Raw genomic sequence first — 19,486 nt, 5'->3', positions numbered from 1 at the left:
ACTGAGAGCCCATGGACACCACACATGTAATTCGTTTGGTGTAGTGTACCTGGGTACCTGTTTGTCCTGTCATGGTTTTTATACAGGTAAAACTGTGAGAAAGCTAAAAAAGAGAATATATGAGCATTTTTACGAGATTGAAAAAAGAATAGAAAGTAACGCATTTTTAAGCACTCATTAATTTGTACTGACATGTCCATAAAATTTTTCGTCCTAGAGCGAGTCCAGCAGGACCCGAGAGGTGGGGATTGGGAGACCTTCCTGGAAAGTAGAGAGTTAGTATGGAAGCTTAAACTAGATGCCACAAGGCACCCAGGCATGAATGACAGTACTAGTCTAAGGAGCATACTTAAAATGAGGAGGAATAAATTGTAATTTTAAAGTATTTCTTGTTTACATTTAACAATACATATTTCAATGCGTTTTGGTTCTGGGGTATTCATTCACATACATTTCCCTATAAGGTTTAGGTCTTAATTTATTACATTTAAACTCAATGCTTCCAAAGATGAACTTATGATGGTTGCATCTGGTTAGACAATTTGTATTACTTGTTCACACCAAGTAATATGTTTTTTGGTGGCACATTTTTTATAAAGATGAACATTATTTAGTATGTGGCTACAAAAATGTTTTACTTTTGTACAGTTTACTCAGTATGAGTGCAATTTTATTTTAAATTATACATAGACTTTTTAAATTATGCAGTTGTATGGATGTTTAATGAATATTGGTTTTATAAGTACCACAGCACTTTAAACATGAACTAGGTTATTTGAAGGTAACAACAACTGTTTTTATTTTTTTAATTGATTAATTCTTTATGATCTAATTAATGGGTTTGGCCTATTAAGAGTGTTATATATGCTGAATGGCCACACAGTTATTTCACCTTGAAAAAGCCTGAGACTCTCAGGCGAAAGCGCTTGGGTTTACTGTTTTGTGAACAAAGAAGTCTTGTTCCAGTCTTAAACGTTTACGTGCTGGTTTATCTGTTTTTGCTGACAAAAGGCTTGTCAAGGAGTATACTCAGCGATTGCTGCTCCCATAAGAAGGAACATTTGGTGTTGTACTGTTGTTGAAAGCTGAGCCGGTGGTCTTCCCTTTGCTTCTTAGTTTTGGTGCTGTGTTTCTTTTTTACAAGAGTCATTAATCCTAGCCAAGCTTACCTCAAATTTACCAAAATACTGCTGACTTGTCAATAGCCTAAGCAATTTTCAAGTTATGATATGGGCTTGTAGACACCAAGCCTTCACAAGCTGCCACTGTCCATTAAGGACATTGGTACCATACAAATAGTAGATTTGCGATTTCCCATCATAGTTCCAAGTTACATTTGAATATGATTAGGGATGAGTTTTGTTTCACATAGATGGGAAGCTTATTTCAGAGAAGAGGTAATCTTTGAGATGCATTCCTGTCCTTCCAGCATGTCCTGTTTATGTCTCAGACAAGGTTTAGATCCTTATATTGGGTGTTTCTGGTGTTAATTATTTTACAACAAGATCCATCAGTGTGGGATCAGCAAATGCATTGTAGGCTAGGGCATAGATCACCACACAGCAGTCTGTAAGAGACTGAATACAGGGATAGGGCTTTGAAACAGTCTACATAGGACTTGTTTACTCCCTGTATTCTTTTTGTGAGGAACCTCTGTGATCTTTCAAGCTGTTGCAAGTTCTTGGTCAGGTACATGTTGAACAGTATGTTGTAATCAATGAGTGGTCTGAATAGCGATGAGTGCAGAGGAATAGTAACCTTCTTGAACCCGGATGCTATGCCCTTACTTATATATTGGACAATGTATATTGATTTTCTCACCAAAGTGGCACATGGTGGTCAAAGGTCAGGTTGCTGTTAATATGTCTTACCAAATCCCTGACCACTGGGTCTACTTTTAGGGGTTTATTATCAATATGGTGATTTCCAGGGGTAGCCAGCTTTACAAAGGGTACTATTATTCTTTTTTTTCGCATTGAGTTTTAGTCCATGACTCTGGCACCATTTGTTTGTTTGTGTCAGGCCCTCATGAAGGGTATCTGTGTTTTTACAGGATTCAATGACTATGCCATCTGCAAGCTTGGCCATTCAGAGGTCCTTGATGTTTGCCTTGACTTCAGTGAAGTAGATGCCAAAAAAGGAGTGGGCCCCAGCACCAATCGCTTTTTCACATCACTAATGATTGGCCTCTTTGTGGAGATGGATTCCCCTATCCTAGCTTCTTATGTCCTATCAGTGAGCCAATTGGCTATCCATTGGGTGACAAATTGGTTTATGCCTTAATTTTTAAGTTTATCCACAATACTCGAGTGAGGTGTTGTGTCAAATGCCTTAGCCAGGTCAAGGTAGGCAATATCTACTGTTTTGTCCTCATCTGTAGCTTTAGCAGCCTTCTTGAATAAGTTCTCCTGGTTAAATAGGCATGACCTGCCCTTGACAAAACTGAACTGGGTAGAATCCAGTGTCTGTAGCTTTCCTATGTCACTGTTTATCAGATCCATGATAATTCTTTCCATGGCTTTGCATATGAAACAAATTATAATTATGGATCTGTAGTTCTCTGTTTCTGTAGTAGCCCCCACTCCCTTGTATAGAGGGATAACTGTTACAGTCCTCCAATCATTAGACATAAAGCCTGTCTTTAGGCTATGTTTAAACAGATATTCTAATCAGCCTGATAGATTGTGTTTCATACTATTCAGGAGGCATCTTGGAATATTATCAGGGCCCATCAAAGCAGTGTTCTTGGCCTAGAGAATGCAATGAGGACCTGCTCCCTAGTGATAGTTGGTGGAGAAATGATGAGGGTATTTCCTAGGTGATAGAGGGAGGGTAAAGTTAGAGCTAAATTAATCAGCCAGCACATTTTCTATATCCTCTGACTCCATATAAGTGGTTCCTTTCACCACCGATTTGGCACATTGTTGGTTGTTGCCTTTAAGGGTGTGGACATAACTGAAGAAAGCCTTATGATTGTCCTTAGTTTGGAAGGCTATTTTATCTCAACTTTGGCTTTGGTGGACTTGATTAGTTCTCTGAATTTTTACTTTACTGGGCAATACCCTTCCTGTTTTTGAACCTTATTTTTTTCTTTCTTTCTGTCTTTATTTTGTTATATAACCCATTTTTTCTGGGATTCCACCAGGATGCTTTGTTTTTGGATGTTGTCCTACATTTACTTTGGGTAGGTACAGATATCTCTATCCAGCTATTTACATGATTGTACTAGGTCTCTGTGGACAATTCTGCATATAAAGCTGTGTTCTCAAGGATTGGGGGATTTGATTTTTGCTAGACTGTCACTTAGTATGAGGTAGTTAGCCTTGGAATAGTTTTTAAATATTCCAAGGTTAGCTGGAGCCCAGGATAATTATTTATCTCAAAGGAGATAGCTTTGTGCTCCAACCTGATGGATAAGGACTTTCATTAGGGGAAGTGCATCATTCCACTGTGTTTGTAAGGACCATTTCAAGGATATCTGTACCCCTGGTGTGCATGTAGACTAGCTGTTCATGGATGTTTGTGTTAACAAAGTCCCAGAATCTCTGGGCCTGCATGTTTCTGGTTGGTTACAATTCCCAGTTAAAGTTGGTAGTTAAATTCACCCATGAATATTGTGTTGGGTTTAATAGGGAGTGTCTCTAGTATGTTTGTATATGGAATAGCTTTGCTAGGTCATGGAAGGGAACCTACAGCTTGCTAAGGTATGGCATGGTATGGTATGGTATGGGACTTTGCTTATGCTAAGTTGGACATGGAGAAGCTCAGGTGTGCCCTACTGTTTGACCAGCATTGATATGTGTTCATGTTTGATGCAAATTGAAAATTCTCCACCTTTAGACCCTACTTGTGCAGCAGCTGGTCTAAATGAGTGGAAGTCAGTATAGCCTTGCACTGCCAGGGTGCCCTCTGCAACTTTAAACCAAGTCTTGGTAACTGCACAGGTGTCTATATTCTCCAGGATGAGGACAGCTTGCAGGGAGTGCAAATTTTCTTTAGACTCCTGGTATTATCAGTAACAATTTAGGTTACTCTGAATTGGTTTAGTTATGTTAGTAGGTTTATCAAGTTGGCACAGCCTAAAACAAGGGACTATGATGGTGAACAAGGTAGTAGCTAATATTCAAAACAAAACTAGGAGAGACAGATGCAGACAATATATGGCAAAGCAGCATAGTCTCCATCATATCATCCCAGTTAGACAAATATTGTAACCCCTTAGAGAGACACCAAAAACTAAGCCAATTATTAAAGTCAGTTATCTTCTGTTAGTACTGTGGCATCATCCTTGGACAAGGTAGAATGTAGCTCAGTGCCAGGTTCATGCCAACCTGGGATGGTTAGTCCGAGAGCTCTATCATGTCCTTCTTCATATAGTCCAGAGAGGTATATCTCAGGTCATTTACACCCACATGGACTATGATGGAATCTTGAGTGCATGCATGATCTGGATGATCCTGGCCATTGAAAGGCAAATGACCGTGTCGCCCTCCATGCTAAGCCTGATGAGTCGGACATCTGTGTGGCTCACAATAGAGTCCCCTATAACTAAAATATTGTGTTGTGTGCTGGTTTGTCATTTGGACTTAGAGGGTGAGACACCATGTGATGAAACTTCTGCTGTCATAGCAATGTGCTGTAGAAGTTATTGAGCATACATGTTTTGTGTTTGATGTCTGGGAGGTCTTTCATGTTTTATAAGACTACATTTAAAAGCCTCAGCATATGTGGATGTATGTGTCTGGTCCATGCTATGTATAATGGGTGTAGAGTAAGTGTCACTGACAAACTGTTTGGTGATGTTTGTGCTGGTAAGGGAGAACTTTGTCTCCAGTGACATTGAGTAACCATCTCTCACATACCATATCATAGGTTCATAGGTAGGGGTACTAGGCTATTGGCCCTAGGGCCCATATAAGCCTAGCCAAAAAATGTACCCTGGCTATCGCCACCCAAGAAAATTAATTTCCTGTGCCCCTGTCGAGCAGAGCCACAGAAGTGATCCCTGGGGTGAATTTCCCATTTCCCATCCAGTCATCAAGATTTTTCTTGAAGAGTGCTAATGAGGAGCTCTGTTTGACATAGATAGGTAATCTGTTCCAGAGTATGGGAAGTCTCTGGGACAGGAATCTATCCCTCCAGCATGTTCTGTTTATTGTGGTGACAAGGTTTAGGTCCCTAGAGCGTGTAGCTCGGAGGGATTGGGATTTCTTTAAGTGGAGCATGTCCAACAGCTCTGGGTTTGACATAGCTTTGTATGTTAGGCAAAGATCGCCCCTGAGTAGGCGATATGCGATGGAGTAGAGCTGTAGTTTTTTGAGACGGTCTGCATAGGGCATCTGTTTGAGGCCAGTAATCCTCTTTGTGAGGTATTTCTGTAGTCTTTCCAGTTATTGTAGATGTCTTGTGAGGTACATACCAAAAGGGGTGTTGTACTCTATAATGGGTCTAATGAGTGATGAGTAGAGGGGAACAATGACCACTTTTTTTCTGGATGAGAATCCTTTTGTGATGAGATGAGGCATGTAGAAGATTTCCTGACCACTGTGGCGAAGCGATTATCAAAGGAGAAACTACTGTCCACCTGTGTCCCAAAGTCTCTTATCACATTTTCGGCATTAAGTAGACTACCAGCTATGTGGTAGTTCATGGGTATAGAGTTTTTACCAAAGGGGATGACAATACACTTTTTGGCATTGAGCTTCAGGCCATGGCTTTGACACCAGGTATCTGTCTCAGTGGGGCCCTTTTGTAGTTTGTCCACATCGTTAGGAGTTTTGATTATGGCTCCTAGTTTGCAGTCATCTGCAAACTTTGTTAGCCAAAGACCTTCTGTGTTAGCCTGCACTTCAGAAAAGTAGATACCAAACAGGAGAGGACCCAGGACTGAACCCTGTGGTACTCCACTTGTCACTGGTCTGAAGTCAGATTTGGAATCCGCTACTTTCACAGTGTGGGTTCTGTCCGTGAGCCAGTTGGCAACCCATCTTGTGACATAGGGATTTATACCTAGTTTAGTGAGCTTATCTATAATTCCAGAGTGGGGGATGGTGTCAAAAGCCTTGGCAAGATCTAGATAAGCTGTCTGAACCATTTTACCCTCATCTATGGCTTTGGTCACTGCTTCAAAGAAGTCAGTCAGGTTTAGGAGACATGATCTGCCTTTTACAAATACAAACTGGGAAGGGTCCAGAGTTTGGAGATTACCAATGTCTTTGTTTATGAGTTCCATGATGATACGTTCCATGGCCTTGCAGACCAGGCTCATCAGGCTAATGGGGTGGTAGCTCCCAGGGTCCGTCGTGGCTCCCCCTTTGTGGAGTGGGATAACTGTCATGGTGCACCATTCAGTGGGTACAAAGCCTGAGGTGAGGCTATGATTGAACATGGTACTTAGGTAGGGTGCCAGTTCATTCTGTAGTTCATGTAGAATGCAGCCTGGGATATTGTCAGGTCCCATGGATGCTGTGTTCTTGGCTTTGGAGAGTGTGTTTTTTACCTGTGCAGCCGTGATTATAGGAACTTTGCATTCTTCCGGTATAGATAAGATCAGTTTGCTTTAATAGAAGGTAGTTGTCTGCAAGCATGAGTCAATCACTACATTGCCTCTGGATGCTCAAATCCACCAAGATGACTGCAGAAATAGTAGGAAAGTGCAAATCCACGGTTATAGATCCTTAATTTGTTCTTTTTTACTAGTGTATGGTACAGGAGAGGCTATCAGTTGGCTAATAGGTCGTCACTTGTACTTGCAGGGCTGTGCTCCTCAATGCAACTAGGTACTGGGAAGATTTCTGAGGTAGTCTATTATTGGGAAATTTTTATTTCAGGACCCTCTTAGAGAGTGTGGCGAGGATGGTCTGGGAAGATTAGCCCAGAGTGGTGCAAGTATGTCCATTGTATAGCAGTACAGAAAATTGCTAAAATAAACAAAATGGTGCTCTGGTCAATCACCAAATCACACTAGAGGCTGACCAAAATAATTCCCAGCCCAGACAGATCAGGCTACCTCTTTCTACCACTGGACTACCCAATCCTGTTAATGTAAAATCTCTTTTAAACGGGTCAGAAGTGCAAGAATGCAACAGTTAAGTACCAACAACAAATACAATGTAATACATTACATAGTAACACTGTCTGGAAGGCTTCTCAAAAGTGGAGATCTAAGCAATCAGCAAATGGTACAATATTAGGGCACTACAGGTGATTTGAATTGTAACATCACCAAATAAAGGGAAAAAAGCAGTAGCAGTCTAATATAGTTAATTGGAGTACAAAACAGCAAAATAAATAAATCTCTTATCTGCCAAAGATGATACAGGATTAATGGATTAATTCAGGACCCTCTCAGAGTGAGGTAAACACCCAAGCAGACTGTGAAAATGAGCTCAGATTGATGCATACATGCTGATTTAGTCAAGGCAGAAATTTGCATTCCTCTGATTCTGCATCCGGAGATTATCAGTGCTTCTTCCACTCCCTTTGAGAAATTTTTTCCAACAGTATTGATGAAAATATGTTGGAAATGGATGGCAGCTGGGCAGACAACAAAACAACAGTTGATTTTTATTATAAGGAAGTGAACATACAGTAACACTTCCCAGATATCAGAGATGCAGACATTTAAGGGTCAGACATCAGTCCACTTGGTGTCAGAGAAGCACCTGGGTTCATTGACTTTAATGGCATAACATAGGCATATTTTTTTATTTCAAAAGGCTATGAGTTTTTACCATTGAGCATGCTTTTCTCTTTTCTTGTTCACTTATTTAGAGTTCCTGATGTCCTTCTTTCCCTTCATCAAAATCCTTTGCTCAACAACTGTCCTCTAACAATCACACAACATCCTTAATCATGCTGTCTGCTATAAGAGCAGTGCCTTCATAGTCCATGGGGCCTTCCCACCCTCTGGACAAGGTAAGCTGGCTACTTATACACCATTTTTAGCCATTCATCTCCCATGCCACTAACAGAACCAAGTCAGTAGCAGAATGGGTGGCCACTCTGATCAATGCTTGTGGGGTTAATGTCTGGTTGCTAGTACTCTTTTCTGGGCTCAAATGTCTGGGCCACATAAGCTCTAAGGCTGGCCCTACGTTTATGGAGTCCTTTCATGTCCCTCTTTTTCTCCTGGATTTCAGAAAGTACAGCCCCAGCATACTGAGTGCTGCCTTATATGGCTACCCCTACTTGTCCTTGTTATTGTTTGCGTTCTTTCTGTCAAATTTAAGTCCTTTTTCCCTAACAGTTCTCCAGAACTGGGCATAGTATTCCAGGGATAACCCTACACTGCTGCCTTAAGGCAGTGGAAATATTACTTCCCTGTAGCTGTAATCTCTTCCTCTAATAATGTATCCCAGCATCCTCTTGGTCTTAGCTGCTGCTGGTGGTTCACACTTACAGTGATTATTACTTAAAGTACTTTCCCAATCGCATTGCTTGGAATTTCACTCCACCCACCCAGCCCATATTCTACCCCTGGAACTTGAAGCTCCTTAGCCTTGAGCTTAAAAAACCTAAGTGTCCATCTTTCTGACCTTGCAGTTAGTCTGCCTAGATCTCTCAGACGAACTTTGGAGGACTGCAATGGTTACCTTCCATTCCTCTGACATTTTTTTCTCCTTGCTACCATCTCTTCTTCCTGCCCTCCAATTGTTTGTCTATTAGTCTGCATATTTTGAACTAACCATCACCTTTTTAGGCCATTTATTAGTGTTTCTATCTGACAGGGTAGCTACAATTTTCTTACTGCCTACTATGATTTGATGTGACATCTCTTGCCATTATTTTATTTTTGTAAGTGAACTACAGGAGTTAAACAGTTTCAGAAAAGGGTTCAGAAATCAAAGTACAATAAAAAAAGACTAAAAAAACAAAACTACAGAAAGACAAGTGGATAAAATGAGTGATGAAACAGTTATCATGTTTCCAAATTCCTAAAAGGTGAAAGTAAAACATTGTACACTAATAACTGAGATTTTGCAGGACAATCCAAATTCCTAGTTGCTGAAAATTACCTCTTTCTTACTTTATAAATGATCAATGATTTTTTCAGATATAGTCAAAATAGATGTTTACAATGTGTAGAGGAAAGCTAGGATATGACTTTCCTACTGAATTATCACGAAGTCTGCCATTTGCCATGTTCCACCCACATTCCCACAAGATCAGAGCTGCCAAACCAGAAGTGACCTGTGACAATACGCACAACTTGTAGCTGTAATCACTGAGCACTAGAATAACATGCAGAAGGTTAGTTCTGTTATTCTAAGCACTGGGGGTATGAGTGGGGCATAGCTGAGAGTACTCTTTTACTTGGAATACCCAGCCCCTAGAAACAAGAAAAAGAAGTTATGTACTCACCACAACATTCCATGTTTGTTGTCCTTGATCTCGTCTTCCTTCTTGCTGTTTCAGCTGTTTGGGTTCAGAGCCGATCCTCGGATCCGACTCGGACGTATACTATAGCTCGAGAGCTTTTACTGACTCGAGGCTAGCCCCTATCCCAGCATGCCTAGTGGTAGTTACCCAGATCTAGTTTGCAATAACCCAACACTAGACCATACAAATAGACAAGAGATATACTCTACTTTACATATCCGATGACACCTACATATAAAGATTTGATCCCTCCACAATAGTAATAGTAGTAGACTGAGACTAACCATAAGGTGTGGTATAAAGGAAACCCAGCCAGCATAACCAATAAAACAAGGGATTCCTCTCGATCCTCCAGGAAGGAGGAAGGAGGAAGGAGGGTGGGACACAAGAAGGAAGGTGAGATCAAGGACAACAAACATGGAACATTATGGTGAGTACATAACTTCATTATGTTATGTTGTGTATCCCTCCACAATAGTAATAGTAGTAGACTGAGACTAACCATAAGGTATGGTATAAAGGAAACCCAGCCAGCATAACCAATAAAACAAGGGATTCCTCTTGATCCTCCAGGAAGGAGGAAGGAGGGTGGGACACAAGAAGGAAGGTGAGATCAAGGACAACAAACATGGAACATTATGGTGAGTACATAACTTCTTTATGTTATGTTGTGTTGTCCATATCTCACCTTTATTCTTGCTGTTTGAGAAAGCACCCCCAGGACCTGATTCTTGGGTAGCTCACTGGAAAAAACTCTTCAGGACAGTGAAACCAAAGGATGCCCTGTTCCGGGAGGCCACATCTACTTTGTAATGAGTGATAAAGGTATGAGGATTAGCCCATGTAGCTGCTGCACAGATCGAATCCAAAGGCAATCCGGCTTGAAAGGCAATAGAGGTAGACAAGGCCCTTGTTGAGTGCCCTTTAATTTTCCCTGGAAGTTTTTGTTTACGCAACTCGTAAACATGTTTTATAGTGTCTGAAAGACACTTTGATAAAGTCACCTTTGAGACTGCACAACCTCTTTTATTGTCCGCAAAGGATATGAACAATTGGTCAGATTTTCTAAAGTCCTTGGTCCTGTGTAAATAGAAATGTAACTGTCTATGAACATCCAATTGATGAAGCTTATACTCTGCCTTGTTGCCATGAATGGGGAAGAACACAGGAAGCTCTATGGATTGATTCAAATTATAGTCAGAACATACCTTGGGTAAGAAGGAGGGGTTAGTTCTGAGAGAAACCTGATCTTTATGGAAAATCAAGTACGGGGGATGAATAGATAAGGCCTGTAATTCTGAAACCCTTCTAGCTGAGGTAATTGCAACCAAGAAAAGGGTCTTCCAAGTCAGAAATTTGAGTGGACAAGAAGCAGATGGTTCGAAGGGAGAAAGAACTAAATTTACATCCTGGGGGAGAGGTTCTATTATCGGAGGTCTTAATAGGGTAGTACCTCTTAGAAATGTCTTGCATAACCTATGGGACATGATATTGGAACCCATTTCTCCCATATGGAAATTGAAATGGCAGCTAACTGAACTCGGATAGTAGCTGCAGCTGCTTCATAGGTTCATAGATTCATAGGTTCATAGGTTCATAGATTAGTACTAAGCTAACTGCCCTTGCAAGCCATTTTAAGCTTAGCCAGTTATCCCTTGTGAGACTCAAACCCTGCACCTTATGTTTGCAAGGCAAACACCTTAACCATTAGGCCTCCCTCCCAAACAGTCACAGTCTTGGTTAAAGGTTTCAGCAAGAAATTCAAGAATCTTTGAAATGGGAGCAGTAAAGGGATCAACCTGATTTTTGCCTGCCCAACAAGAGAACCTCCTCCATTTACTAGCATGAAGTCTCCTAGTAGTGGGCTTATGGGAGGAAATCAAAATGTGTTGAACTGCTGGAGAAACATCGGGAGGCCTGGCTAAGACCAGAAGTGGAGAAACCAAGCTGTGAGCTTGAGAGTTTGAATGGAAGGATGGAGAGCCCCCAACTGATGTATCAAAAGATCTGGCACTGGGTCCAGGATCCAAGGGTCCCCTGCAGGTGAGGCCAAAGGAATGGGAGCCATATCTGACAAGGCCAGTAAGGGACAATGAGGATTAACTTGCAACCCAGTGACTGTGCTTTCTGAAGAACCTTGGGGATCAGGGGAAAAGGTGGAAAGGCATAAAGCAGTCCCGGGGGCCAATCATGAACAAGTGTGTCCCTGGGTGACTATCCCAGTGGTGGGACTAAGGCAAAGTAGCTGCTGCATTTGTTGTTGAGGGGAGTGGCAAACAGATTGCAGCATGGCTGGCCCCATTTGCAAAAAATCAAGTCCGCAACTTCCTGCTTCAGGGACCATTCATGGGGCATCAGGATAGCCCGGCTGAGCTTGTCTGCTATCACGCTGGATTTCCCCGGGATGTGCATTGCAACCAGAAAGCATTAGGAAGACATCATCCATTGCTAAACACGTAGAGCCTCTCAACACAAGGGTAAGACCTGGTTCCACCCTGTTTGTTGATGTGCCATACTACCAACATATTGTCCATTTTAATTGCTATAGTCCCTGTAGGTAGAGAGTTCTGAAGTACTTGCAACACCAGGAGCACCGGTGTCATCTCCAGGACATCGGTGTGCAAGTGGTACTCATGTTCCTGCCAAGTCTCTTGAACAGTCTGTCCCAGATAATGCCCCCCCACCCTATCTGTGAAGCGTCCATGGTCAATGTGGCTACAGGTTGGGGGGGGGGGTAGAAATGGCCTGCCTATTGTCACCATAGGGGAGTGAAGCCACCACTCCAGATCCCTTTTGCAGGATTCCGTGATCGGAATTTGATGTGACACGGGTAAATCCTGGAATGACCACTGTGCAAATAGAAGCCACTGTAGACTTCTCATGTGGAAGTGAGCCATAGGGACTAGAGTGATTGCCACTGCCATAGAACCCAGGACCTTGAGGACAAATCTTGCTTGAATTCTCTTTTGTGTGAACAGCATAACAACTTGGCGATGGATTATTAATACTCTTTCTTGAGGCAGCTTTGCTATCATGGCTCTTGTGTCTAAATCTGCCTCTATAAAGGTAATAAATTGACAAGGCAACAAGGCAGATTTTTCATAGTGTATGGTGATCCCAAGTTGAGAACAAGAGTGGATTGTGGATTCCCTTTCCCTGATTAGTTGATGCTCGGTGGTGGCAGTAAGGAGCCAGTCATCTAGATATAGAAACACCCGGAATCCTTGATGCCTCAGGTGAGCCGCAACTACTGCCAGGCATTTGGGGAACACCCTGGGGGCTGTGGTAAGACCAAAGGCAGAGCTCTGAACTAATAGTGACTGGCTCCCAGCCGGAAATGTAGATATCTCCCTGACTGTCTGTCCATTTTGTGTGGTAGTACACATCCTGGAGATCGACAGAGCACATCCAATTGTCCTGTCCCAGAAAGGGAAGAATGGACTGCAGTGTTACCATCTGGAACTTTGTTTTCTTGACTGACTTGTTCAGTCTGCTGAGATCCAAAATGGATCTCCAGTCCCCTGTTTTCTTTGGAACTAAAAAGAACCTAGAGTAAGTTCTGGATCCGATTTGGTCTGTGGGGACTTCCTGGATGACTCTTTATCTTAGCAACCTTTGAACCTCTAGGTTTGCTTGATCGTGAAGACTGGGTGGAACATCTGGGATAGAGTGTTTTCTTTTTGACAGGGGAAGTTGAGAGAAGAGGATATTGTAACCTCTGGATATTATGGATAGTACCCATGTATCTTCTGTGATTGTCTTCCAGGCTTTTGGGTAAAAGGATAATGTCCCCAGACTGTCCCGAGTCAGACAGTCAGGCCTCCCTTCAGGAGTGCTGGAAGGGCCTACCACAGAAGGTATCGCTGTCTCCCTGATACTGCATAGCCCCCCCCCCTGCTGCGAGGCCTGCGTCTTCCATTGTTATTTTCCCCTCTGCCCCTGGGGGAAACATCTCCATATTTGTCAGGCAAAGCTCCCTTGGATTTCCAGGACCACATTTTCCCGCTCTTCTGGCCTTTAGGATAGGGCCTAGATGGAACAAAAAAACATACTCCCACAGCAGAGAGAGTTTTGCCATCCTGTTCACACCTGGTAAGAGTCTCTTTTACCTGAGGTCCGAACAAGGACGAACTGTCAAAGGGGGCATTGGTAAAGGAAGACTTGAAGGGCTCCACAAAATGACAAAGGTGCATCCAGGAATGTCTGCATAAGGCTACCCCTGTGCCTGCCTCTTGCTTGCCCCATCGGCTGCATAAGAAATTAGCCACATGATGGAGTTAACCACTGAAGTCAAGGTTGCAAGCTGAGAGGCCACCTTGTCCGAGGCTTCTGCAGCTGTAGGATTTTGTAAGGTATCTCCTAACTCCTTGAGGAGATCCCTTTGAAGCTTTGTAAAGTGGGACAAATAGTTCAGCGACCTGAGTGTAAAGGTCACTGAAGAAAGCATACACTTCCCGTATCTGTCCATCATACGAGACTCTTTATTTGGCGGATGGACAGATGAACTTTCCGCTAATTCCTTCTTGGTGGCTGCTGCCAACACCATAGCATCAATGGGAACACCTTTAGATAAGAAGAGCCTGTATTCAGGGGCTGTAATGAATTTATTGGGCCTCTGCGAAACTGGTTCCATTGTGTCTGGAGAGCTCCAAGCCTTCCGACTCACTACGTGCAATAGTGGGTTGAAAGGAGGAGATACCTAAGAGGTGGGGGGTCAGGAACAGAATGCATCCAGGTACACTAACTCATCTTCAGAAGGGGCAAGGGACTTCCAGCCACCCCTCTGTCTAAGGATTTCTAAGATATCTGAAAAAGAGACATCTTCAGGGGGGGGCCCTTCTGAGTCATCCAAGTCTGTGTCTGATGTCAAGGACTCAGGGGAGTCCACATGCTTCCTCTTGCAAGTCCTCTTCCGAGGGACCTCCTCTGAGGGATGCTCAGGGGAGGTTTCAAACAAGGTGGGATCACCCATTTGGGCATCCTGGAGCATGGGTTCCCTATGCTTGGGGAGGAGGGGAGGATCGGAGGCGGACACCAGCACCGAAGGCAAAGGAGCCAATGGAGCCAAGGGTGGAGCTGTCTCAGTAGACAGCACACTCCTCATCACCTCAAAGGCATCGCGGTCCCGACCCAAAAGAATCTCCAGTTCTGAAGAAGCAGGAGACTTCCTCCGAACTGAGGGTGATGGCTCCGAGGCCTATGTAGGAGTCGAGCTGATCTGTGCCGAAGCTCCGAGAGGGAGAGTAGGGTCAGACAAGAGTCCGATGCTGCTCCCCCCCTGGAGCTGACAAGGGAGTGTTGGCTGCCAGATCCCTCAATAGAAGGGCATATCGAGGAGATTGGAGCAGTCGTCAGAACCAAAAGACCAGAGGAGGTTACCGGAACCAACGATTCTACTACAGTCCGGCTCCAAACTCAGAGGAGGAATTGAGACAGGTGTTGTTTGGGCTGTCAGCACCATTTCCATCTGGGATGGGCCCAAAAGTATTTTGGCTAATGCTGGTGTCCTAAGAAGCCTCTTTACCACCCTCTCCACATCATCATCCAAGAAGCTCCTGGATGACCGAGAGGAATGGTTTGAAGACCGGTGACTGCCCACCACAGATTGTAATAATGGAGACTGTGGAGCAGACCACACCGGTTCCATGCAGGAGACCTGGAATGCTTATGGGACCTTGCTGGCTCCAAAAACACAGATGCAGCCATAGGTGAAGATGTCTTGTCGGAACCAAAAGACATCTTCACCTATGGCTGCATCTGTGAAGATGCGGCCATAGGTGAAGATGTCTTGTCGGAACCGAAAGTTGGGTCAGACTTAGCTTGTGGCTTGCCCTTGTCCTTAGATGGGTTCAAACTCGGAGCCAAGGAGGATGAAGGATTGACTTTGTCTGATTGTTTTGCTGGCTGAGTCCCCTCCATAGCAGCTTCAAAGGGGCTCTTCAGTAAACCTCTCAAGATTAACTTGTTTCTTCTCTCCTGCAGGACTCGTGAACTAAAAGTATGGCAGATAGAGCATGAATCCTGCAGGTGAACAAATCCTAAACAATATACGCAACTCGTGTGCCCATCCATAAGGGACATCTTTTGGCAGCACGAGTCACACTTTTTGAAACCCAAAGGTTTCGAATCCTTGGTAGTATCCTTGGACATAATAGAGAACAGCATGATGTCTAAGGCTACAGACTACTAATAAAAAAACTATGCAATAACAGACAAAAAATATCTTTTTTTTTTTTTAAACAGACAGGAAAAACAGTTGGGAGAGCCTCTAAGTTAAACAGTAAACTCTCCACCTAAGGACAGCCTCTAACTTAAATGGCAACTCCTTAACAGTTAAAGAAAGGCAAGAAAAGGAAGAAGAACCCTCTAATTTAAATGGGCTTGGAAGAGGGGAAAGGCCAGAGAGAAAAACGGTTAATCCACACAAAAGCAAGTCACTCAGATGGGACAGGGATAGGTAGAAATATGAAGGACAACTACAGTTAACAAAAAAGATAAGCTAAACTAGAAAATTTTGTTCACAAATATAATAAAAGAAAAAACACTTAGCCTGAGCCAGTATCCGCAATCTCGACGCTGCAAGCGGCAAACGAGATCTGGGTAACTACCGCTAGGCATGCTGGGCTAGGGGTAGCCTCGAGCCAGTAAAAGCTCTCGAGCTGTAGTATACAGCTGAGAAACAGCTCAAACAGCAAGAATGAAGGCGAGATATGGACAACATAACATCAAGCTGTTTCTTCCAGAGTTAAACTGACAGTTGATTCATTCTATAAATCAATGACTTTCTATTCACTTCGGTTCCAGTTACCATTAGAATGCTCCCTGCACACAAACCCAAACCCTTCTCAGTGATTCAGTCCCTTAGCTTTCTGTACTGTTCCTTTGATCTTTGTCCTTTAATAATTTTTTTCTCTCTCTATTAGATATGAACTGGAAGCCGTTCCTACTAATTAGCCCACTCTTCCTAGAGCTCCAATAATGCTCTGTCTGACTCACGCTTGCTTCGCAAGTCTCCCTCTACCTGCTTCTGGGATAGTCTTAGTCACTTGTTTCAGCAGACTCTTAATGGCCAGAGTTCCAGCCTCCATCCAGGCACCTTGTGTCCATAGCTACTATTATCTAGTATCAATTTTAATGTTTTTCTTCTAGAGTTTGTGTGTATTTCCTTGTTAACATTAAATTGTAAACAAGTTTTCATCTCCTAAAAATGTGTTTCATAAGCAAATGCATTTTGACATTCAGAAACCTTTTTCTTGCTATGCAAGCCCCATGGCATGTGAATGGGAATATAAGAGGATGCTGAACTAAGCTTCATTCTACTGTTAGTGTTAATTAAGCAGCACTGCCTTCAAGTTGCTTTGCCCAGCAACCTCCCCTACTCAGTTCATTTGCTTATTGTGTAAGTCATAGTTTGTTAAGTAATTTTGTGATGCAACAGTATGGTTGAGGTTTTGTTATATAATTGCTAGTTGGGTATTTGTCAACATTGCCAAGTTCATCTTATATATATATATATATATATATATATAGAGAGAGAGAGAGAGAGAGGGAGAGAGAGCACACAAAGGAGAGGATGTAGAAGTAATATAAACAAAAAACAGAAGTTAACATGGAGAAATAAGTTTCGATATGGCAGGTAAGGCAGTTCAAGTCATTAGAGTTCCCAGTCACTGCACAGTTTATTGTTTAAACAGCCTTGGCAGGCTTTTTTTTTACCCTTTTTCAGTTACTGACACTAACTGACACTTCTGCCTTAATGCCATTGTTTATGTCACTATCACTACTGAACATTTCATCATTGAAGCATATATATATATATATATATATATATATATATATATATATATATATATATATTACATAAGTGATATAAAAAACAGTCAGAGAACAATGTTTGGGGCGATTCTGGTTGATTACTTTTAACTCACTGCGTCAGTTCTTTTCATCCATTAAGGGTTGTTAGCTGATTTTGTTGACTTTTGTTTCCTTTCCCACTCCTGCCTTGTCTACTTTTGGCAGATTTTCTCCTTTGAGGTAATTTCAGTCAGGGAATGAGTGTGTTTTGGGGTGGAATGTGGCAAGTTCCTACCTTATGTAGCTCTTACTGTTCCTTTTCAGGTTTTCTCTCCCTTGGAGTGTGGTGCCTATCTTCTGTACAGAGGTGGTAGGGTTGAATATGGAGAAGAGGTTGTTTTTGTTTTTTTTTGTTTTTGTTGCTTGCTCTTGAACTCTTTTAAATGGCAGAGTTTTTGCATCCAGAAAGGCACAGCAGAATTGAAGGTATTTAAAAAAAAGAAAAGTTTTTTTGAAGGGCTGAGTGTGACATAAATCAGTTTGCTTAACCAAAGTTTAAATCTTTATACTGGAGAATTGCAGGATTTGAATATGTCCTGATTACTTTCAAATCCTCCATGGAGGACAGCTGCCATACAGCCTGTTATTATATGCAATAAAAAAGAAAATACATGATGTTACTCTTAGTGCTGTTTTGTCCTGTTTGATTCTCAGCTAGAGCGTCTTCTGTGTGGAGACATGCGTGAATGGGCGTACCTTCGTTGAAGGTTGTGCATCAGGGCTGGCAACTCGGCACATAAAAATCTACTACCAATCATTAGCGGACCAGAGATCCGCAGTGGCTACCCCTAATCAGGAAAAGCCAAAAGACCCAACAACCAGAAATGGCTCTGATTAGTTTAGTTCTCCTTAAACCCTCCTAAAAGTAGTCGCTTTGGAAAAGGTCGTGAATTATACTTAAGGACAATAGTTAGAGTCAGACCTTCTTTCTCCAAGAACATTGAGCTAATTAAGATATTCTTATCTGTTAATGTCTCAAGTTAACAGTGCAAAAAAAGATATAATCAAAAGTATCTGTCATTGTCACTGGTTATTGCTGGATGTCTTTTTGGTTGGGATTTGGCATGATTCAGTGGACAGCTATGTATGTTTTATTATACACATTAAGAAGGAAAACAGCATGTAAGGTGGGGGGGTAAGGGATTAGATGTCTCTTCTGACTGGCAGTCCTTGGATACTATTATTGGGAAAAAAATAGAGCCTCAAGTATTTACCCAGTTTGGTGGTTGTAGTTACTTTGTTATTCTAGCAATTACTAGTTATTCTTGGAGATATTTATATATATATAGTTAGATATATAGATAGATGTTTTTAGGAGATGGCACCAATTGAGGTTTTCTTGGTATAGCATCACTTTCAGGTGAAACCGCTTTTTGAGGAGGTGGTCCAAGATGGACAACAGTCTAATGGAGATGCTTCATCTTCATCAGCCAAAAGGAGTTTTGAAGAGGTACTGGATATTGAAGCAAATTTGGTGGAGGATGGCATTACCAGCAAGGGACCTAGATGAAGAGAGCGCAAGACAGTTCACGAGACAGAAGTGCCTGGCCCTGTTCCAGACCCTCTTGAGGCTCCTTTACCAGGGCAACAGCAGTAAGGTAATGAGGCTGATGAGATGGTGAATATTTTGAGGCAAAGTCAGTTAGAAGCGGCGTGTATTTTAGGATTTCTAGGGGCCCGATCAGATGAGAGCAAAGGTGTTTGACTTGTTTATAGAAAAGAGTTTGTTTCCCTCCAAGTAGCAGGATAGAGGGATTGAGGCAGCTCAGAGTATCTCCCCAGTTATTAGCACCATTGACGTTTTTCCACAGTTACCCCTATCACAGGCAGTGTTGTAAAAGGTCCCTGCAATGCTTGACAGTCAGGCCATTAGCTTTCCTGGGATATTGCCTCCAGGATTTTCTCCCCCTTTTTATATCCCAGCCATCACAACTCACATTAAAGATAAGATTTTAAAGAGTGAGTTTGTGGATTTTTTGATTTGCTTGACCTGGAAGGTATCTAAAGTGTTTTGCAAGTGGATGTGGTTGATGCAAAGGATTTAGTGGCAGACTTTGCAACTTTATGTCAGAAGCAGATTGCTTGCTCATGTGTTCATAACTGGGACAACTAGCAGGTTGGATTTCTTTAATTTATGGCAGCCATTTTAGACAGAGTGTGCACAATCATACTCTTCGTCTCTTAACATATTTCCTTATCATTAGGGAAGCTTATCAGTTTGAGGCGGGGTGGGGGGCTCAACATGGTTCCA

At 42.4% G+C, this 19,486-nt stretch overlaps 1 pseudogene; it reads left to right on the top strand.

Moving 5' to 3' along the window:
- Positions 1-18,745, top strand: part of LOC122792758 — a 149,130-nt pseudogene extending 130,385 nt beyond the window's left edge.
- Positions 18,746-19,486: the final 741 nt, after the last annotated feature.

The sequence above is a fragment of the Protopterus annectens genome, chromosome 2.part0, assembly GCF_019279795.1.
Source record: "Protopterus annectens isolate FY-2018-M chromosome 2.part0, PAN1.0, whole genome shotgun sequence".
NCBI classification, from domain to species: Eukaryota; Metazoa; Chordata; order Ceratodontiformes; family Protopteridae; genus Protopterus; species Protopterus annectens.
The sequence above is the reverse complement of the archived record's forward strand: the minus strand, read 5'-3'. Positions and strand labels throughout refer to the sequence as shown.